Source organism: Mus musculus, chromosome 19 (genome assembly GCF_000001635.26).
Source record: "Mus musculus strain C57BL/6J chromosome 19, GRCm38.p6 C57BL/6J".
Classification (NCBI taxonomy): domain Eukaryota; kingdom Metazoa; phylum Chordata; class Mammalia; order Rodentia; family Muridae; genus Mus; species Mus musculus.
In genome coordinates, this window is record NC_000085.6 from 41,482,120 (window position 1) to 41,504,942 (window position 22,823).

The 22,823-nt window shown below is 40.9% G+C and overlaps 1 protein-coding gene across 1 annotated transcript in view; it reads left to right on the top strand.

Moving 5' to 3' along the window:
• The first annotated feature begins 562 nt into the window (after positions 1–562).
• Lcor (ligand dependent nuclear receptor corepressor) overlaps positions 563–22,823 on the top strand; it is a 113,480-nt gene continuing 91,219 nt past the window's right edge. The window contains exons 1-2 of the mRNA NM_001370767.1: positions 563–664; positions 1,408–1,481. The gene's annotated coding sequence lies outside the window, so the exon portion shown is untranslated. The remainder of the gene's footprint in view (positions 665–1,407; positions 1,482–22,823) is intronic.

The window sequence follows — 22,823 nt, forward strand, 5'->3', positions numbered from 1 at the left end:
AGCATTTCGATAACTTAAAACTTAAAATTATCCACTTCACCTTTGCAAACCTCGGGGCTCAATGCCTCCAAGGGCATCCGGGCATTTATTCCTATTTCTGCTCTTGCACGGCGCCCCCGTGGGAGGAGCCGTTTCGACCGAGAAGTTGCGAGAAGCAATGGTGCGGAACTTGCAACAGTTGGTGCGGGCCGATAGGCAGGTAGGAAGTGATAGATGGGACTAGTTTAAAACCCAAAAGCCCCGGGGAGGGCCGGGGCCACCGTGGCCTGCCTGGAGAGCGAGGGCGGCGCGGGGACCGAGCGCCGGCGTAGAAAGACGCCGTTCCGGGCGGGGCGGGGGGACTGGACGTGGGACGCAGAGCTGGTGCGCGGGGACGCCGGGCGGGCGGGCGGGCGGGAGGAGGAGCGGGCCGCCACGGGGCCACGGGGAGGTGAGCGCAGCCTTGCCCCCGCGCCGCCCCCGGCGGGAGGCGCGACGCCCAGGCCACGGGTGCGTGCGCGGCCCCGGGCGACGCGGCTGGGCGTGCGCGGGGCCGCGGCGGAGGCAGGGCCGGGCGGGCGGCAGAAGATGGCGAGGGTGTGTAGGCGGCAGCAATGCTCCGTTGAGAGACGCGGCTTTCGGCAAGAACTGGACTCGTGGCGCCACAAGCTCATCCACTGTGTAGGTGAGGCCCTCCACCGGTGCCCCGGGCCGCCCGGCCGCCGGCCTCCCGTGCGTGGGAGGGAGCAGGGCAGAGTCCGCCGCGCTCCGGCCCCGCGCGCCCTCCCGGGCTCGGCCCCCTCCCCCACCCCCCGGAGCGCGAGCGCGCCGCCGCGGCGCCCCTCCCCTCGGCTCGCGGGGCGGGCTCGGACGCGCGGCCTCTCCCCCAGCGGGCGCATTGTGGACGCCGGGCCCGCCGCCGCCGCCGCCAGCGCGCCGGGACGCACGGGGTCGCCCCCACCTGCCCTCGCCCCGCGCCCCTCCCCCACGCCGGCGGCGCGCCCCCGTGCACGCGTGCACGCGCGGCGGCGCTCGGGCGTGTGCGAGGCGTGAGGTGGAGATGGGGGCGGAGGGAGCCGGAGCTGTCACAGGCCCCGCGTCCGCCTGAGCGAGCCAAGTGGGGTGTCATGGCCGCGGGGGGCAGCGGCTGCACTTCCTCTGCTGGCAGCGGCGGCTGCGGAGTTAGTCCTCGACGCACGGGTCGGTGTGTGCGGATTTGTGTTTGGCGTGCGCGCGCGGCGGGGAGGCCCGGGTGGGAAGCCGGGCGGGGGGGTCACCCTGGTCCCCTCCGCGGAGCCCCGGCGGCCGGCGACCGGCGCGCTTCCCCGGGCGGCGGGAGCGTGGACGGGAGTGGGGGGCGCCCGGGAGGGGCCGGGAGGCGAGCTGCACCTCTCACACTGTGTGTTTTGTCTGTTTTTCTCTCCCAAGGTCCCGTTTCCCTCTGTGCGGCGGCCGGCGGGACCATAAGGGCTTAACTCACATATTTAACCCCCCTCCAAAAAGTAAGTGGCTCTTGTGGTGTCTGCTCCACCCGCCGCCCCCTAGCCTCTGTCCATCCTTGTGTCTGACTCTAATGTCCTCAGCATTGTTATTTCCCCGTCTCTGCTTCGGTGCGGCTGATGTGTGGGGAAATGCCCTCTCGTCGTCCTCTGTCCCCCACGCCCAGTCCTCGGGGAGGCCCGGAATTCCAGCCCCCCGTGTGGATGGGGCGCGTTCTAGGGATTCAGGTCTTCCTCAGACGGACCTGGGAAATTCTGTCCGTCCACTTGGGCCCGGGGTCCCCTCTTTCCCGATGGGGTTTCGTTGGAAGGAATTATGCAAATCCTGCTTTCTGGTGTCCATTCAGCGGCAATTTCATGCGGTGAGAAGTTCTCTTTGTTGTGCGAGGGGGAGAACAGACACTGATTTAATAGACATATCTGCTGGGGGGGGGGGAGGGTGGAGGGGGTGTGGAGAGCCTCAGTTTGGAAGAATTACAGCACTTGGTTAGCTCAGTCTTTGTGTTGGAGCCTTCTGGCTTGACAGGAGGGTCTGCCCTTTTACAATGTCCCATAAGGGATGTTTTTTTGGTAATAGATGAAAAAGCAAAACTAAAACTTTAAAAAAAGTGGAAAATAAGGTAACCTGTACTTAGAGAAAATGAGCACTGCCATTTTTTGCAGTATTTCGTTATGAAAATGTGTATTGTGAATTTATTAAAGACTTAGACTGTAATACCAAATGTAATTAATTCGGTAAGATATTTGATACCACTTTGGTTGTCCAGAGGTTAAAAGTATATATTTTTAAATGTATACTTGGGTAAATAATGAAAATCTGAGCAATTTTGGGGGAGGAGGTGATTTACCTTTTTGAATACAGGTTAAAATTTCCCTCTTGCCAATCCAAGCCCTGCCCTGCCCTCCAGGAAGCAGCCGTTTCGGCTCTAGCTGTCTTTGCTCTCTTCTGCTTCTGCTTGTTTTGTTTTCCATGACCTGTCACACATTTGCTATAATGTGACATGGGCTTAAGCACTTAGGAATTACGTTATTTGTCATCGTCAAGTAAGTGTACAGGGCAGGTTTTGAGAAACATCTAATTGAGGCGTTTTCTGGATTCTTAGTTAATACAAAAGACTGAAACTAGAAGGGTTTTGTTTTTGTTTTGTTTTGTTTTGTTTTTTTGTAGTGTTTTACTCTTGGTGATTGATTGTGTCCTGGAGGGCATTTTAGTGCTTAAAATACTGTGGAATTGAGAAATGCAACCCTTCAAATTTCTTGTGTAGATACAGCTTTTGTTTAAATTATTTCAATGAGTATCCCTATGCTGTTTGCTTTAAAATCCTTGTGTTCTGTGACCTCCCCTTTCTTTTCATTAATTGTATTAGTGGTTGATAACTGCTTCTGGACAAAAATGTTTTGTTTTGTTTCCTAATAAAATTCTCCTGTAAACACCTCAATTGACTCTCAGAGTCAAATGGAGTCTTTGGAGAATGTTTTTGAGTTGGTGACTGATTTTTCTGAGCGAATGTTTGGAACTCTAGATTTCCATTTTTAGATGATGTCCGGGAGCTTTTAGAATCCCAGCTACAGATGGTATTTTAAGTACTAATACTTATCGATAATTGCTCAGCTAAAGTCAATTGGGCGTCATATTTTCTCTTTTGTTACATGTAATTTTGTTCTCTAAGGGGAGTGTTTTAAGTGGTGCTATGAGGTTTGTGTTATAAAGGGCTGGCAGGCTATAGTTTAAAAGGAGCTGTGCTGTTTGTTATCAGATGCAATAGCTCTTGTTTTACTAGGATTTGTTCTGTGCAGGTAATCTTCTGATTCTCTTGGTTGATTATCTTAATATTTTAGGGGTGTTTGGTTTCTAAGTGAAACTTAATTTATAACAGTCTTCGGGTTAAAAATGAAATTTCAGTCATGTTCAGGATTTAGTTTTCCTTCTTGCTGTTTTTGGCACAGAGGGAGTAAGGGGCCAGTGATTTCTGGAAGACAAGTTATGGAGTCAGTAATAAGTTTGAGTAAATACAGAGTGAGTAAAGTGCTTGAGATCAGGAGTGTTTGAGATTTCTGTGTTTTTGAAATTTTGAAATGTTTGCAAGGATTTTACTGACTGAGCATCCATAGTCTAAAAACCTGAAATTCCAGCTGCTCCATACCCAAACCATTTTGAGCACTTTGGATTAGAACAGACCCTAAACTGAGGTCAGACAGTGAAGTCTGGGAGTGGATGTTTGTTTACCTTGGCGTTGTTGCGGGAGGTTCCAGGCAATCCCTTCACTCTGTCCGATGTGATGCTGTCTATTGCTTGGCTGACCCTTAACCTTACTGTATTCTCAAGCTCTTCCTAGTATGGGAAAAGGTGTGATTTTAGCTAGTTCTAGTTTGACTAAAAAAGAACAAGATAGATCTCTTTGACTCATGGAAAGGTATTTCAAGTAACTGTGATTTTGTCAAATGTGTTTATAGCTACAACAATTCTAGAAATATTTGAAAATGCCAGTTTTTAAACTTAATGAGTTAAGCAGGGTGGCCTTGACTTTTCTTTTTTTCTTTTTTTTTTTCCTTTTTTTGGTTTTTCGAGACAGGGTTTCTCTGTGTAGCCCTGGCTGTCCTGGAACTCACTTTGTAGACCAGGCTGGCCTCGAACTCAGAAATCCGCCTGCCTCTGCCTCCCGAGTGCGGCCTTGACTTTTCTAATAGTGAGAATTGATTATTTCATGTCTGTGGGCACTTCTGAGTACCTGTCCAGTACCTTAGTTTACTGCTGTTACTAGGAATGAAGGGCAAAGGTAAGTGATTAATTCACCTACCTTTTAAGCCAACTGCCTTAAAAAATAGACATTGTACACAAAAATTGAAGGGGGCTCCTCTGAATTTCAGGAGCTTTTAGTGGGATTTAGCTGGGGTGCTGTCCTTGCACTTGGGAAGCAGAGGCAGTCAGATGGATCTCTCTCAGATTGAGCACAGTTTGGTATAAAGAGTAAGAATGCCTTTTTCATTTTGATTTGTGTTTTATTTCTTGAGTCAGGGTTTCCCTATGTAGGTCTTACTGTCCTGGAATTCAGGTAGGTCTCAAACTCAGAGATTCACCTGCCTCTGATTCTGGAATTAAAGTCGTGACTGACCACATTTAGCCCTAAAGCTGTTACTTTTGTCATGAGACAGGTTTTCATGTAACCTAGGCTGGTTTCAGACTCACTGTGTTACCAAGGCTAACCTTAAATGTCTGATTCTCTTTGCTTCCATTTTCTAAGTGCTGTGATTACAGTCCTGTGCTACCACATCTACCTTTTTATTTATGTATTTATTTACTTTCAAGTTAAACACTTATCACTCCTATACATCTTTTAATTTGTCTGCAATACCCTCCTCACAGGCTCTGCCTCCTTTTTTCCTGTTCTGTAGTTGCACATTGCTTTGGGCATAATTCCATTATAAGCCCTGTTTTCATTTGTTGACTCTTACATAGAAAAGGACCCTAGGTCTGTGTCTTGAGATTTTAAATTGAAATAGAAGTCCCATGTAATAAAGTTTAAATTGAAATAGAAGTCCCATGTAATAAAGTCCGTCCTTCTGTCCTTCCTTCCTTTCTCTCTTTCTCTCTTTCTTAAGACAGGACCCCGTATAGTCCAGGCTGGTCTCGAAGTCTGTAGCCTCAAAGTCCTCATCTTCCTGCTTCTGTATCTAGAGAGCCAGGCTTATTGGTGCGTGTTACCATGAATGGCAAAATTCACCTTTTTTGAAATGTACAGTTTCTGCTTTCTAACTATTCACAAAGTTGTATACATACCATATTAATTCCAAAATATTTTCATCTCCATAAAGAAACTCCATGCTTATAGGCAGTCATCGCAGCTCTTCTTTGGCTTACCTCTTGGCAGCTTCTAATCTGCTCTGTTTCTCTGGGTTTGTCATGTCATGTTTCTTACAGTTGAAATCATGCTCTCTATGGCCTTTATATCTGACTTCTTTTATATACCCTAGAGCTTTTAAGTTTCATCTGGGTTGTAACATGCATCCACAGTTGTATTCCTTGTATGGCCAAACAATAATACTACTTTATAAGGACAGTCTACATTTTGTGTGGACATTTAGCACGCTTTTTTTTGTTTGTTTGTTTGTTTGTTTTGGATATTACAGTTATGGTACTATGAGAATTTGTGTACAAGTTTTTCAGTGAGTATGTATTTTTCGCTTCTTGAGTGTGTAATCGATTGCTCATATGATAACTGCTTTAACTTTTTGAGTTTACCAGTTTTCAAAGTTCAGGGATAGTTTATATTCCTGCAATCATCATTCTTTAAATGTCCCAATATTTTTCTAAGTGCCCATAACATATTTTTTAACTGTCTGGTTTTGTCCATTCATCTTTCCTCTCCTTTGTGTGTGTGTGTGTTTTTTTTTTTTTTTTTAATTATGGCTGTCCTGGTGAGTGTGAGTTTGTATCTCAATATGTTTATTTGCATTTAGTTAATGTTTAGATGATATCAGACATCTTTTATTTTGTTTATTGGCCATTTGTCTGTCTTTGGAAAACAGTTTATTTTGGTCTGTTATCCACTTTGCAGGTTGGTTGTTACTATTGAACTGTAAGAGTTCTTTATGAATTCTGAATACTAGACTCATGTTAGTATATGTCTTAGAAGTATTTTTTTCTTAAAATTACAGGTTAGCAAGGAAACAGATGTAGTGTAGTGAAAGCTAAGCATGTCTTTAGGCGTGATGGGTACAAGCAGTGGGATATACAGTGAGATGGGAATTGTCAGTAAAGGATTGCTTAATTATTTTTTCTGTGAATTAGTAAAATGATGAGCTACTTTATAACATTTTATAACATACAGGTACATATTGCTATCTTAATCTGCTAAATTCCTTCCTTTTTTTTAACCAGTGATTTATTTATTTTTATTTTATGTGCATTGGTGGTTTGCTTGCATGTGTGTCTGTATGAGAGTATTGGATTTTCTGGAACTGGAGTTACAGGGAGTTGTGAGCTGCCATGGAAGTTCTAGAAATGTCCCACTGTCCTTTGGAAGATCAGCCCATGCCCTTAACTGCTAATCTCTCCACCCCTGACTTTCTGCCTTTTAAACGTTAAAACACCATAGACAATAATGGTATGCCATGTTACTCAATCACATTACTCAAAATTGTTTTATTCTTGAATTTTGGATAGAAAACTGTTGTCATAAAATTTTGTCTTAACTATATTCTATTTTTGTTTGAATAGTGAGAAAATTCTATATTACTTTTTTCTTCTTTTCTTTCCTCTTCTTCTTCTTCTTCTTCTCTTCTCTTCTCTTCTCTTCTCTTCTCTTCTCTTCTCTTCTCTTCTCTTCTTTTCTTTTTTAAATAGGGTTTCACTGTGAGCTCTGGTTGGCCTGGATCTCATAGAGCTCAAACTTCTGCCTACTTCCCTAATACAAGGATTAAAGATTTGTACTACTAGGCCTGGCTCATGCTTTAAAATTTTAAGATTTTTTTTTTTAATTTTTATTTTATGAAACCAGAAACCTGACTATTTAATTAGCTTATGGGAAATTATGAATATTTTTCCCCCGCTAAACTGTTCTTAAAGGATTTTAAATTTTGTTATAGCTTAGTTTCTCTGATTAGAAAGAAATTTATTTACTTTCATTGTATGGGTATAGGTGTTTTACCTGCATATATGACTGCATCATGTATGTACAGTGCCCATGAAAAGGAGAAGAGGGTGTCAAGAGGGTACTTGGAATCGCAGCCAGTGTTCTCAACCACTGAGCTATCTCTTCAGCGCCTCGTTTCTCTCATGTTTTAATTAGGTAGGTTTGCTGTGCTACGAAGTGCCAGGGGAAATGATGTTCTGTTGTGCTACACATACATAGTGAGACCTTGACTCATGTATATAACACAGCAGTTTTTGAGCTCCTAGCAGTCTTCCTGTCTTACCCCATGAAGTGCTGGGATTTTAGTAGGGACCATCAGCCCACATGTTCAGCTCATTGTGAGTCCTTAAAGGTAGGATGGAGCATTGGATGAGGTATGCAGCAGAGTTAACAATCCAGATGCTACGAAGTGCCAGGGGAAATGATGTTCTGTTGTGCTACACATACATAGTGAGACCTTGACTCATGTATATAACACAGCAGTTTTTGAGCTCCTAGCAGTCTTCCTGTCTTACCCCATGAAGTGCTGGGATTTTAGTAGGGACCATCAGCCCACATGTTCAGCTCATTGTGAGTCCTTAAAGGTAGGATGGAGCATTGGATGAGGTATGCAGCAGAGTTAACAATCCAGAGCCTTTGCTTAATGGATTGTGAGAAACAAGTTAGAAAAGCTAAACAGTAGTCATTGACAGCTAGCTTCTAATGATTTTTGTCTTGTTTTTATTTTGTTTTACATTTTATCTATTTTGTTGAAGAGTTACTTGAGTAGATTAATCATTTTTTCTGAAATAGAAGCCAGCAAAATTACAGGCATAAAATTAGTATTATTTTTACGTACTTCTTATGAATTTGTGTATGAAATCATTGTAAAATTCTTAAAATTCAGAGTAACACAAAGAGCCATTTTTGTGTAATGTGCATTTTTTAATTGTAGGAGCAGATAGGTCAAAGGGATTGTTAAAAGGAATGGATATAACCAGTGTGCTTAGATTGACATTTAAAAAAAAAGATTTATTTTTTATTATATGTAAGTACACCATAGCTAACTTCAGACACACCAGAAGAGGGGATCAGATCTCATTACGGGGTCGTTGTGAGCCACCATGTGGTTGCTGGGATTTGAACTCAGCACCTTCGTAAGAGCAGTCAGTGCTTTTACCCGGTGAGCCATCTTGCCAGCCCCTAGATTGACATTTTAAATTTTGGTGATGGTAAACCAGAAATTAATAGTGCAATTGTCTTTAATCCCAGCACTTGGGAGGCAGAGGCAGGCGGATTTCTATTTCGAGGCCAGCCTGGTCTACAGAGTGAGTTCCAGGACAGCCAGGTCTGGGCTATACAGAGAAACTCTGTCTTGAAAAACCAAAAAACCAAAACCAAACCAAAACAAAAACCCTAAAAAATTACCTGTTACCTGCTTGGAACAATGTTTTGTTCGGTGGTGTGGTTAAGAGTTAAGAGTTGCTCTTCAGAGAGCCTGGGCTTGGTTCCCAGTGCCCACATGGTGGCTCACAACCACTTGTAACTTTGTTCCAGGGAAATCTGATGACCTCTTCTGATTTCTGAGATTGCCAGGTCATGAGGCCAGGCATTCTCATATGCATAAAAGTAAATAAATTATCCTTTTAAAAATGATTAGTTAGGAGGCTGGAGAGATAGCTCAGGGGTTAACTGGCAAGGTGTGGTGGTGCACATCTTTAATCTCAGCACTCTGGGGGCAGAGATAGGCAGCATGAGTTGAGGCCAGCCTAGTCTACATAGTGAGATTCTGCCTCAAACCAACAAAGAAACAAATAAATGTAGACCACTGGCTGCTCTTAAAGAGGACCCAGGTTCAATTCCCAGCATCCTCATAGTAGCTCACAACTGTCTGTAACTGCAGTTCAGAGGTCTGATGCCCTCTTGCACAGTCAGATCCTACATGCGTGTGGGGCACATAAGCTCACACAGCCCACCCCCAAAAGATAATAATAATAATGATAATAATAATAATAATAAATGAAAAAGAAAACCATTTTAAAAAATTGGTTAGTTAGAAAATATTTAGTAATATATCTTACTGTAACATCAGCTTTTAGTTTAGCATAGATTTTTGCCTTATATCTGTTGAAACAATCTGTTACATACTTTTGATTTTGGTTTTTGAAACAGTCTCACTATGTAGCTTAGGCTGGTCTCACTCATTGTGTAGTCGGGGCTTACCTTAATCCTCCTGTCTCTCCTGCTTCCTATAACAAGAGTGGATCCCACCTAACTGGTGTGTGTGTATGTGTGGAGTGTGTGTGTAATATGCGTTGGTATATTGCTGCATGTATGTCTGTGTGAGGGTGCCAGATTCCCTGGAACTGGGGTTATAGACAGCTATAAGCTGTCATGTGGGTGCTGGGAATTGAACCCAGGTCCTTTGAAAGAAAAAACCATGCTCTTAACCACTGACCCTTCACTTCAGCCCCCTGGCTAATATTTTAATATTAGAATTATCTGAAATTAACATCACGAAACTCTTTTTGAAGTGTTCTTTTTAAATAACTTGTTCTGATTGCTGTTTGAAACTAGCTGCTTTTACTTGTATTATTGATGCAAAATTTTGCAATGTAGTGCAGCATGGTCTTGAACTCATATGATCCTGTTGCCTGACCTTTGCCAGTGTTTTGGTCATAGACTTATTATATCACTATATCTGGTGGGGTTTGTTGTTGTTGTTTTTTCCTTAAAGGTAATGAATATGGTACACAGATACACATGCTGGCAAAACACCATATACATAAAATAAAAATTAATTTAAAACTTAAAAAAATGATTGCATAATGGGAAGCCATGCTTGTCAGGGTACTTGTGTGGAGTTCAGAGGATAGTGTGGTGGAACTGGTTCTCTTTCAACCTTTACATGGGTTCTAGAGATTGAACTCGGTGCCAGGCTGCTCCGCAAGTGACTTTACCTGCTAACTCTCTGGCTGGTCCAAAAGCAGGGTTTTAATTAACATATTGATGGTGCATAGTAATTGATTAATTTTGTCATTTGTATGTGTAGATATTGTGCCTGTATGCATATCTGTGCATCACTTGTGTGTCTGGTACCTGAAGAGGCCAGAAGAGGGTGTCTGGTCCCCAGAACTGTTACAGTTGGCTGTGAGCTTTTATGTGGGTGTTGGGAATTGAACCCAGGTCATGTGGAAGAGCTGCTAGCGCTCTTAATCACTGAACTGTCTCTAGCTCCTCACTGTGTATATAAAGTCAATTTTTAATCACTGAACTGTCTCTAGCTCCTCACTGTGTATATAAAGTCAATTTTTAGTTTTTGGGTTTACATCAGTAAGAAACTGACTTAAGTTTAAAGTGTTAAATAATTATTTTACTTAAGAGTGTGTGTGCTGGTGTATGTATGTATGTATGTATGTATGTTTACATGTGTCAGTGTCACGTGTTTATAGATTCCAGCAGAAGAAGCCTTGAAGGAAGCTGAGGCTGGAGGAAGTTCTACAAGTTTGTGGGTTGCAAATTTAGTTCTTAAGACAAAATAGGTATTATTTCTTAAGAAAGAAATGGGTATAGTAGGCAAAAGTCTATAGATAAATTTAAATGTGACTCCAAATTTAAATGTGACTCCAGTTCCTTTGAATTTGGCAGTCTTCTGGGATTGCAGCTCCTTAGAAGCTGTTGTACTGCCCTAGCACTAAGAGGTGTGGCCTGTTTGGATTTCTCATCTGTAATTCTAATTCAGTTAAGATGATGACATGCTTGATTAGGGCTGACTCTAATATTAAAATTACTATTGATTTTTTTTTTTTTTTTCCTGAGACAGGGTTTCTCTTGTTATAGCCCTGGCTGTCCTGGAACTCACTTTGTAGACCAGGCTGGCCTCAAACTCAGAAATCCGCCTGCCTCTGCCTCCCAAGTGCTGGGATTAAAGGCGTGCGCCACCACGCTCGGCTTTTTTCTTTTTTAAAGATTTATTTATTTTATGTATATGAGTACACTGTTGCTGTCTTCAGACACACCAGGAGAGGGCATCAGATCCTATTGTGAGCCACCATGTGGTTGCTGGAAAATTGAACTCGGGACCTCTTGAAGAGCAGCTCTTAACCACTGAGCCATCTCTCCAGCCCCTAGTGACATCTTTTTAAAAAGACAGGAATTTGAATAGAGAGGGAAGACAGATAGACTGAAGTGGAATTAGTCTGCACAGTCCCCAGGATGCCAAGGTTTGCTGGCAGCCACTGCAAACTAGAAAGGAGCAGAGCAGAGTCTTGAGGGGGCATGCCCTCGGCACCTCCATCTCCAAGTTCTAGTCTAGCTTCTGTCATTGCACGTGGAGCTGCTTTCCATCCAGTTTGGTGGCTTGGCTTGTCAGAGCACTTTCCCAGTGCTCACAAAGGCTTGTTTGATACCTGCTGAACGGGCACTCTACACTAAACCTCTCTCCCTAGCCAGTTTTAATTTTCTTCAAAGTCCATTTTGTTTTTGAATAAAATATTGACAAAGTTTAATCAATGGATATTTCTTACATTTTAAGTGTTTTATGGGGATTTTCAATGCCTTTGCAATTTATACGTTTGACATTTCCAAACAGAGTATTGGATTAAAATTACCCCTCATAGTAATGTAATTAATCGATTGTATTTATTAAACCCTACACTTCAGAGTTTAAGTTACAGTTTAACTGAAGTTAGTTCTCAGACTTTGATTCCAAAAAAGTATAGCTTCTTGTGAACCGTTAGTGACACAAAATGAGGTTCCTAGAGTAAATGTGAGCCAAAAGCCAGAGTGTTTAAAAAAAAAAAAGGATGTATCTAAGCATTTGTCAGTTGTTGAGATGGTAGTTAGTACTTTGGTGAGACTGAGCAAAAACACTAAGGGCAGCTTAAATAATATTTCTTGGTTCATGTTTATTTTCTGCCAGAAGTTGGTTAGTATCTTTAAGGCTGACTAAACTTTAAAAAAACAGTGCATCTTCTGATATATCCAAGTTTATATTTTTTATTTATTTATTTTTTGTGTTTTTTTTTGAGACAGGGTTTCTCTGTATAGCCCTGGCTGTCCTGGAACTCACTTTGTAGACCAGGCTGGCCTCAAATTCAGAAATCTTCCTGCCTCTGCCTCTCGAGTGCTGGGATTAAAGGTGTGCACAACCATGCCTGGCCCAAGTTTCTAGTTTACACATGTATATGTTTGTTTCTTGATGACAGTGTTTTGCTACGTAGTTCAAGTAGAACACAAATTTGTATTCCTCCTGTATCATGCCAGCTTAAAAGTGGGTATTTTCTATAGCTACCATAACACTTAAAAACTCTGTGGTGTATGAATTCACTTTAAAGGAACTTAAGGCTTTATTGGAAAATGGAGTTTGGGGGTGTGGCAAAGCCCTCCCTAAGCCCCACCTCCAGAACTCAGGAAGCAGAGGCAGATTGGTTTTTGTGAGTTCTAGACCAGCCTACATAGTGAGACCCTGCCTCTCCACCCCACTCCCCAATTCTCCTTCCAAATTCACTAGAAGAAAATAATTGATTCTGTCTTAGATTAGTAATAGTGAATTTGGTAAAGTTGTTTTTCATTGGTATATGTTTGACACTGACACTTTAATAATTTTAGTAATATGTTTTAGTTCAAAACCAAAAACTGAAGAATTAGTGAAAAGCCTGATTCTATCCGGTGACTACCTACCGACCTCTGAGACCAACCAGAGCTACATAGTGAGATCCTGTCTCTGGAAAAAACATGAAAAAAAAAAAAAGAAAAGAAACAGTTAAGTCTCCTGGGCACTGTCCTCCAGTTCTTCAGTAGGGATAGATCTGAAAGCTGGGTCCCTTGGTGCTGCTGTAGGAAGCCTGAAACATGTTTGTTGGAACGTGATCACCCAGGTTGTTGGGTTTTTTTTTTTTTTTTCCATAAGTTTCAAGAAAGTAAGGTGATCATTATGTAGTCTCTCTAGGCCACCATGCCCTGCCATGCCTATAGGCTCAGTACTAAGGGAGGCCAAGGCAGGAAGAGCATGAGTTTAGGGGTTACAAAGCAAGACCCTATCTCCACAAAACAAAGCAACAAATTGTTCAGACTGTGTCTGAAAGTTTGGCCATGTATTTACCTGATATTTACTTAATTAGGATAGTGGCTTTTCTTTAATTAATGTAGCAGAAGTTGATTTTGTTAGATGGTTCTGCTTTTTATTTAGTGTGTTCTAGTAAGTTGGGTGTCTTCTTTGTGGGAGTTTGTTTTTCTTCCTCTAACTTGAACACTATTTAACTCTCATATATCTAATCTCTAGAAACCACAGGAGCAGCTCACAGTAAAAATATGCAACAGGGATTAATAATAAATGTTCCCAGCTAAGACAGAACCAGCAGAAAGGAGAGTAATGACACGGAGGTCAGTACTGTGTTTACAGAGCTGGGTTGACAAGGAAGTACCAACTCAGTGACTCACAGGTACTCACCCGAGAAAGTTTCTGTCATCTAAAGGCACACTGATTCACTAAGGGGTGCGTGAGTAAGGAGGAGCATCGTTTACCTTGGGTCATTAGTTTAGAAGATGGTTTGGTTGGATGTGTTTTAATTTAGTCATTGAGCCACATTTTATGAGCATCTGTTTACACAGATATGGCAATGATGACTGAGGCTCCTGTCCATGCCACACAGGCTGTAATAGGAGAGATAGGGCATTACAAGTGTTCTGAAACAAGATGGTTCTCTGTGTGTGTGTATTATGGGGGTGAGGGTTAGAAAAACAAATTCAGGAGAGTTTTGAGAAACATTGTAATTTGCCAGTTAAAAGAGCAGGAGGAGTTGAGTAAACAGGGAGGAGAAGAGGAGGAGGAAAAGTAGTCTCTATAGCTCTTAGGAGACCTTGATTCTCAAATATTTTTTTCCACTATTTATTGCACTTAAACATGCCTTAAAAAGACTAAACTTTGTAGGATATTATAAAACCAATCAACCAACCTGTCTGTCTGTCTGTCTATCTGAGATGGATTTTTACTGTGTAATCCTGGTTGGCCTGAAACTCACTTTGTGAAACAGACTATGTACACTCTCCTATGACCTTCACCCCAAACAGGATGCAGTCTATTTCCAAGCCTTTTAGAGCTGTCTAATGTTCTTTTCCAACCCAGCCTCTGCTCTTACATGATTGACTCTTGTCAATAACAGTTAGTCTAGCCTGCATTTGTTTTTGTTTCTCTATAATGTAAATAAAACATGTAGTTTTTGGTGTGAGCAAGGCCTCTTATTTAAATATAATGGTGGTGTTCAGTTTCTCAGTGCCCTGGTTGTTCTAGAAGCTGCTTTACAGACCAGGCTGGCTCTTGAACTCGACATCTGCCTGCTTGTGCCTCCCAGTGCTGAGATTAAAGGCTAAACATAATGTTTGCATGTGTTGTGTTAGTAGTTCATTCACTTTTCTGAACTATACTTTATATGACATATAACTGTTCTATTTGAAGTATCTAGTTCAGTTGTGCAACTATTGCCATAGACATTTTAGGGTAGTCATTCTTCTTCCTGTATACCCCAACAAGCTGGAAATTACTAATTTTACTTTGTACAGATTCAACTGATTTGGAGTTTTGTTTTGTGCTTCACCTACAGAGTACTGGGACTATAAACAAGAGCCACCTAGCTTACTTAGTTCATTTTTAATGGTTGACCAGTGCTTCATTGTATAGTTATATCAGTTTACCCATTCTGATACTGCTAAATCACTGGGTTGTTGGAGGCTGTTGTAAAAAGACGGTTTTAAATATTTCTGTGCAAGTCTCTGTCATCTTAACCTTGGATAATCCTAGAAGTGAAATTGCTGGGTCAGAAGAGAGAGAGGTGATGCCTGTTTTTATATGAAACTTCACAGTTCTTTGTAGACACCAGGCATTTCCACTGCAGTTCTCTAAGTAGGCTATGGTACCACCTTACATTCTCACTTGGTACTCTTCCTAATTTTAGGAAGCTAATGATAGTTTCATATGCCTTTTGGGCTTTTTTAAATGGCAGTTTCCCACCCCCAAGGTTGTTTGTCAGTTTTGTTTCTGTTTTTTTGAGACAATAGCTGGTTAATCTTTTTGTTTTTCTATTTAAGGTCTTTATATAAACTAGAATCTTAAATGTTACAGCATTGTTACTTTGTAAAATTTGCCTAAAAATAGTATGAATTACATATAAATTTTGCAATCATGTTTGTCACCAAAGTGGCCCACTTGGATTTTAGTAGACTATTGGATCTGTATTCATTTAGTGTATTAGTTTAGGGTAGATAGCTTTAATACTGAGTTTTCCAACATGATATGGTATAAGAAATAAAAAATGCCTTTAAAAAGCCATTTCTGTCTATCTGTCTGTCTCTCTCCATCCATCCATCATCCATTTGTCCATCCATCTATGTATTTATTACAGGGTCTCACTATGTAACCCTGGCTGGTAGGGAATTTAGCCATGTAGTCAAGGCTTGCCTCAAAACTCAAGAGATCCACCTGTCTATGTCCTGAGTGTTGGGTTTAAAGGCACGAACTCCCAGTGGTCAGTTACAAGTTAAATTCTTAATAGATTGTGGTTTTAGGTTGTACAGAGCTCCTTTGTATTAAGTCAAACTCTCCTAAATATAATTTGCATTTAGCATTTTTATAGTTTTTTCTTAATTTTGTTTTTGTTTTGATGGTGGAAATTGAATTTAGGGCTTGACATATTCACATTCTAACAGCTGTACTCCAACCTCACAGTTTTTATGTATTTATAGCTATATGATTATATATGATGTTAAAATTTGTGATGTAATGGTTTCTGTTCATCTTGTTTATTTAGCATTCTTGTTTTACTTGAAAATAAGTCTGGGCCTGGCGAGATGGCTCAGCAGGTAAGAGCACTGACTGCTCTTCCAAAGGCCCTGAGTTCAAATCCCAGCAACTACATGGTGGCTCACAACCACCCGTAATGAGACCTGACACCCTCTTCTGGTGTCTGAAGACAGAAACAGTGTACTTATTTATAATAATAAATAAATCTTTAAAAAAAAAAAGAAAATAAGTCTGGCATGTAGTGAGTATTCAGTAAGTACTTGTCCCATAGACAGTTTCTGAATGGATAGAAATCAGTGTCTCAGTCCTTCTTAAGTAGAAATATAGATGGTATTAAACTGTACGTTTCATTGAAGACTAGAAACAATCTATGCTGCTTATTTTTCTCAGTTAATGAATGGTGGGTATCTTATTTAAATCTGGACAAGTTCTGACTAACTTGACTTGAATGCCTAAATTCCTAAACATTAAAATTTTTGACTTTGTACCAGAAGTGGGAACATTAAAAGAAAATATTTATAACCATAATATCATAATAAAATTACCTCAGACCCCCCACAAAACCACTTACATATGCTGTAAGCCCATCACATTTAAAGAATAAATCAGAACTTACAGACTATTCATTTTTAAAAAGATTTATTTATTGTTATATGTAAGTACACTGTAGCTGACTTCAGACACACTAGATCTCATTTCGGATGGTTGTGAGCCACCATGTGGTTGCTGGGATTTGAACTCAGGACCTTCTGGAGAACAGTCAGTGCTCTAAACCTCTGAGCCATCTCTCCAGCCCCTACAGAGTATTCATATCTCAATTATTTTCAATTAAGTGCTATTTGAAATTGTTCTGTCTTCAAATATTAAACCTATTTTAGCTTTTCCCTCTAATGGTAAATTAATCTACTAAAACAATATTATTTGTCTTTCCTTTAGTTTTTCCGCAGTCATTTCTAAAAATTGTGTGTGTGTGCGTGTTTTGCCTGCAAGTGTGTATATATACCACATCTAGGTGCATAGAGAGTTAAAAGGGAGGTTTCAGATCCTTAGAACCAGAGTTTTGGGTGGTTGTGAGCCACCAAATGGGTGCTAAAACTGAATCAGGGTCTTCTCTGAGAACAGCAAGTACTCTCGACTGCTGAGCCATCTCTTTAGCTTCCATTCTATTTAGAGCTAAGGTCTTTTAAGAATCATGGCAATGAAGCTGGGCCTGGTGGCGCGCGCCTTTAATCCCAGCACTCGGGAGCAGAGGCAGGAGGATTTCTGAGTTCTAGGCCAGCCTGATTTACAAAGTGAGTTCCAGGACAGCCAGGGCTATACAGAGAAACCCTGTCTTGAAAAACAAAACAAAACAAAACAAAACAAAACAAACAAACAAACAAAAAAAGAATCATGGCAATGAAAAACCTGGCTAGAAGTTTGTAAGAGGCTTTAATAGTTTACCTTGCTCTACTCTCATTGGAAGTACTTTGGAACCAAACCTGGTGCCATAGTGCTAATATCTATATCTGGGTAGACTAAGACAGGGTTGAGATTGCAAGTCTAGTCTGTGCTACATGTTACATACATCTTGTCTTAAAAACAGCTCAAAGAAAACATAGAAGTACTGTGAGTTACTGGGAAATCCTGGATTGGAAGACAAAGCTTTGTATCTGATAGCACATCAGTCAATAATTTGGTTTGCTTTAGAGCCTATTATATCAATCTTCTTAGAAAACATATAAATTAGGTGACCCTTTTGTTTTCTAATAATGACTTACATAAAAACAGATTGGAACCAAGCTCAGAAACCCTTGAATTTGCCCTAAAGCAAGTGGTGTGGATGAAATCACCATAGTTGGTAGAGACGGCACATTATTTTCTAGGAGTATATAATATGCAGGGAGAGTTATAGTTTTATCTTTCTCAATTATCAATTTCATTCCATAGTTAATAATTCAAAACCTTTCAAAAGGTTTTCACTTTTTAAAATGTTGTAAGTTCAGCTGTTTTTGTTGAGCTGTTGTAGATTGTACCCTGGAATTAGGTGCATTGGTAGCTTCTATCTTGTCATCAGCAGTAATTCTGAGGGAAGAGTTGAGATAACATCTTGAGAAATGTAGGCACTTAACCTCACATTTGTTTTCATATAAAAACAGGTGCCAGAAAAGGTCAGTTGTGTTTAGGGGATTAAGATATTTGCTCTTCCGTGGTGGCGCATGCCTTTAATCCCAGCACTTGGGAGGCAGAGGCAGGCAGATTTCTGAGTTTGAGACAACCCTGTCTCGAAAAACAAACAAACAAACAAACAAAAAGAGGGCAGATGGGGATCTGTGAACTACTGTGGCTTTTTTGTTTTGTTTTGTTTTGCTTTGTCTATTCTTATAAAGATCATCTTATTTAAGCCTATCCTAAGATAATTACTATAGTAGTTGATTTATTATTGATTTTGATCTTGGTTATGAATATCATAATCAATACCATATATATGTACTATGGGCTGGAAAGATAAGCATATAGGAAATAAATACCTTACAATCAACAAATGCCATTCTGTGCCTTCCCAAGTTACAGCACTCACAGACATCAGGATAGAATTATGGTTCTCAATTCATGTCTTTCTCTGCAATTTTTAAACATCTAGTTGAATTCCAGATGGACTCAAGTAGTCCTTGCCACATAGAACCAGTTCCTCTGACCAATAAAAAACTTGAGATGAGAACTGCCTACATTAACTCTGTATCTTTCATTCTATAAGTTGAGCAGTCGGTAGCTACCTCTTGTGTATCTGTGCCTTGATAAGCAGCCATAACTGAGAGTGCATATAGAAGATTTAGATGTGAACTCTGCAGGTGTGTGTGTGTGTGTGTGTGTGTGTGTGACACTGTTACTGCACTGAGTGTAAAACATTGCTGTGCATGCAGAAATGTTGGAGATGCCTGGTCAGTGTGACACGAGTATGTAATGTAGTGTTTGTTACTCTCAGATTTTAAGTATGCCCAAAGGCTGGGTGCTGTGGCACATACTTGTCTTTCAGTATGTCATCCCGGAACCAGGGAGGCTGAAGCAGGAGGATCACATGTCCAAAACTAGCAATAGACTACATATAGACCCCTTCTCAAAAGACTCAAGGTAACACTGAATTGAGGAAAAGTTTGTTTGTTTGTTTTTAAGATTTATTTATTTTATGTATATGAGTGTATGAGTACAGATGGTTATGAACCTTCATGTTGTTGTTGGGAATTGAATTTTAGGACCTCTGCTCACTCCAGTAGGCCCTGCTTACTCTGGTCAACTCTGCTAACTCAGTCCCTGCTCGCTCTGGCCCAAAATTTATTTATTATTATACATAAGTACACTGTAGCTGTCTTCAGACGCACCAGAAGAGGGTGTCAGATCTCGTTACGGGTGGATGTGAGCTACCCTATGGTTGCTGGGATTTGAACTCAGGACTTTAGGAAGAGCAGTCAGTGCTCTTAACTGCTGAGCCATCTCGCCAGCTCCTGGCAGTAATCTTTTAAAGGAAGGAAAATTGCTACTAATGGACAAAGGAAATTACTATAAAACCGTGATTGATAAGTTATGATGAAGATATTCTTACAGTAATAGCATTAAGAATTACAATGGACCATATTCAGGGATCCATCCCATAATCAGCTTCCAAACGCTGACACCATTGCATACATTAGCAAGATTTTGCTGAAAGGACCCAGATATAGCTGTCTCTTGTGAGACTATGCCGGGGCCTAGCAAACACAGAAGTGGATGCTCACAGTCAGCTATTGGATGGATCACAGGGCCCCCAATGGAGGAGCTAGAGAAAGTAACCAAGGAGCTAAAGGGATCTGCAACCCTATAGGTGGAACAACAATATGAACTAACTAGTACCCTCAAAGTTCGTGTCTCTAGCTGCATATGTATCAAAAGATGGCCTAGTCGGCCATCAGTGGAAAGAGAGGCCCATTGGTCGTGCAAACTTTATCTGCCTCAGTACAGGGGGAACGCCAGGGCCAAAAAGTGGGAGTGGGTGGGTAGGGGAGTGCGGGGGAGGGTATGGGATGGCATTGGAAATGTAAATGAGGAAAATACCTAATTTAAAAAAAAAAAAAGAATTACAATGGAGAGATCTGCCTCTGCCTCCCAAGTGCTGAGATTAATAATCCCCTGTGCTTTATTTTTTGTTTTCTACAAATGTATTATTGGATAGGATAAGATGACAGCAGGCCCACCTCCAGTTCCACACATAGAAGTAGTACTGCTGTTACCATTCTGGATATAAGCCTGGAAGAGAAAACAGAAAAGCAGGGACGCATGTAAAGGAATGGTGGGTAGCTGACTGGAAAGATCAGCAGTAGCCGGGCATGGTGGCGCACACCTTTAATCCCAGCACTCTGGAGGCAGAGGCAGGTGGATTTCTGGGTTCAAGGCCAGCCTGGTCTACAAAGTGAGTTCCAGGACAGCCAAGACTATATACAGAGAAACCCTGTCTTGAAAAACCAAAAAAAGAAAAAAAAAAAAAAAACCCAACCAAACCAAACCAAAAGATCAGCAGTGATTTAATAAAAATAGAAATGCATTTAAAAGTACTGTTTGTACTTTTAAGCAAGCCATAATTTGTATAAATTTAAGAGGCAGGGAAATTGAAAACATAGTTACCTTTTAGATAGATGTTGGTTTACAAGCAATACTGTGTTCAGCCTCTAAGAATATCAGAGTTTGTAAGGAAAAAAATTCTGAAAAAAATTCAGATCATTGTGATTTTTCTTTTAAGATTTATTCTTTTATGTGTGAGTGTTTTGCCTATGGAAGACTTTTGTTGAGATACTTTAGTGGATGTGAGCATGACAAGCAGATTAGGAATATTTGGAGGAGAGTATGTTGAGACAAGGTTTCACTGTGTGGCTTTGGCTGGCCTGGAGCTCACTATATAAACCAAGATGGCCTCAAAGTCATAGAAATCCACTTGCCTCTGCCTCCTGCCCCCCAAGTGCTGGGATTAAAGACGTGTACCATCATACTTGGCAAGACCAGGACTATTTACTAGAGACATGCAGCTCATGTGCTGTAAGATCCTTAGAAATTTGTTATCTTGAGGGCTGAAGGGTATGCTCAGCTATTAAGAGAACTTGTTATTCTTCTAGAGGACCCAGGTTCAAATTCCAGCACTCACATGGTAGCTCACAACCATCTCTATCTTCTAACTTCTTTGAGCACCATACATATATACATGCATGCAGGAAAAACACTCTTGCACATAAAATAATTTTTTTTAAGTTTGGTATCTTTCAGTAGTGATCAGTATGATAAGAGATCTTTCAAGGTGTTTGCAGATCCTCAAATTTTATAAAAAGTTTATGTCACTTTGTGTATACATCATCATTAGAGATCCTTTGTGGTTCTTGTCTATTTCATTCTGTCTCATCTTTGACACTGCCATTATTATGTTAGAAATTCTTCATTAGATCCTCTTGGTCTTCATGATATAATCTCAGCTTTCAGGAGTATTTTAGTTTACTGTTGGCTGTTTAAGTTCATTTATCTGCATGTCTAAGTAATCAGTATAATAGCCTCTAACATTTATACAACATTTAAAATCTGTCACTGACCTGGACAGGTTTCATAACTGCTGTAATTCTGTAAGTAGACCTGTGCTATCATTTTTCTACCTTTGTTTAGTCTATGCTCATTTTTTTTTTTGCTGTATATTAAATGAATTCTTAAACTTCAGGAAGCAAAGGGATTAATAGTTTATTAAAACATATGTGGCTGGAGAGATGGCTCAGTGGCTAGGAGCACTGAATGCTCTTCCGAAGGTCCTGAGTTCAAATCCCAGCAACCACATGGTGGCTCACAACCATCTGTAATGAGATCTGATGTCCTCTTCTGGTTGTCGAAAACAGCTACAGTGTACTCACATATAACAATAAATAAATCTTTTTTAAAAAAACATATGGACAAGGAAATGAATTCGCAACTGAGAAAGAAAGAGAAAAAAGTCCAGTAAACACAATAATTTTAATTTTAATTAAGGAATTGAAACTGTAAGGTAAACAAATCTCTGCTTGTTTTGCTAGCTAATTTGAAGCTTCAGAGGAACAATCTTAAGGCTGCCCCTGATGTCTAAGCTGGAAAAGTTCAGATATTTAAAGAAAATGATTGCAACAGATATCAGATCAATAAAGTTCGTTGATCATTATAACACTTTTTAGAGATCTATTTATTTTATGTGTATGACTGTATTATCTGCATTATGTATGGTATCACATGTGTGATGCCCAAAGAGGCCAGAAAAGGTATTAGATTTCCTAAAACTAGAGTTACAGGTGGTTTGTGAGCCTGTAACTCTAGGAACTGGCTGCTGGGAACTGAACCCAGGTCTCCTCCAAAAGCATCAAGTGCTCTTAACCATTGAGCCATCTCTTCAGGTTCCAAGTACTACCGGAGGATCCCGCAATCCCTCTCCTGGGCATATATCCAGAAGATGTCCCAACCGCTAAGAAGGACACATGCTCCACTATGTTCATAGCAGCCTTATTTATAATAGCCAGAAGCTGGAAAGAACCCAGATGCCCCTCAACAGAGGAATGGATACAGAAAATGTGGTACATTTACACAATGGAGTACTACTCAGCTATTAAAAAGAATGAATTTATGAAATTCCTAGGCAAATGGATGGACCTGGAGGGCATCATCCTGAGTGAGGTAACCCAATTACAAAAGAACTCACACAATATGTACTCACTGGTAAGTGGATATTAGCCCAGAAACTTAGAATACCCAAGATATAAGAACACATGAAACTCATGAAGAACGAAGACCAAAGTATGGACACTTTGCCCCTTCTTAGAATTGGGAACAAAACACCCATGGAAGGAGTTACAGAGACACAGTTTGGTGATGAGACGAAAGGATGGACCATCTAGAGACTGCCATATTCGGGAATCCATCCCATAATCA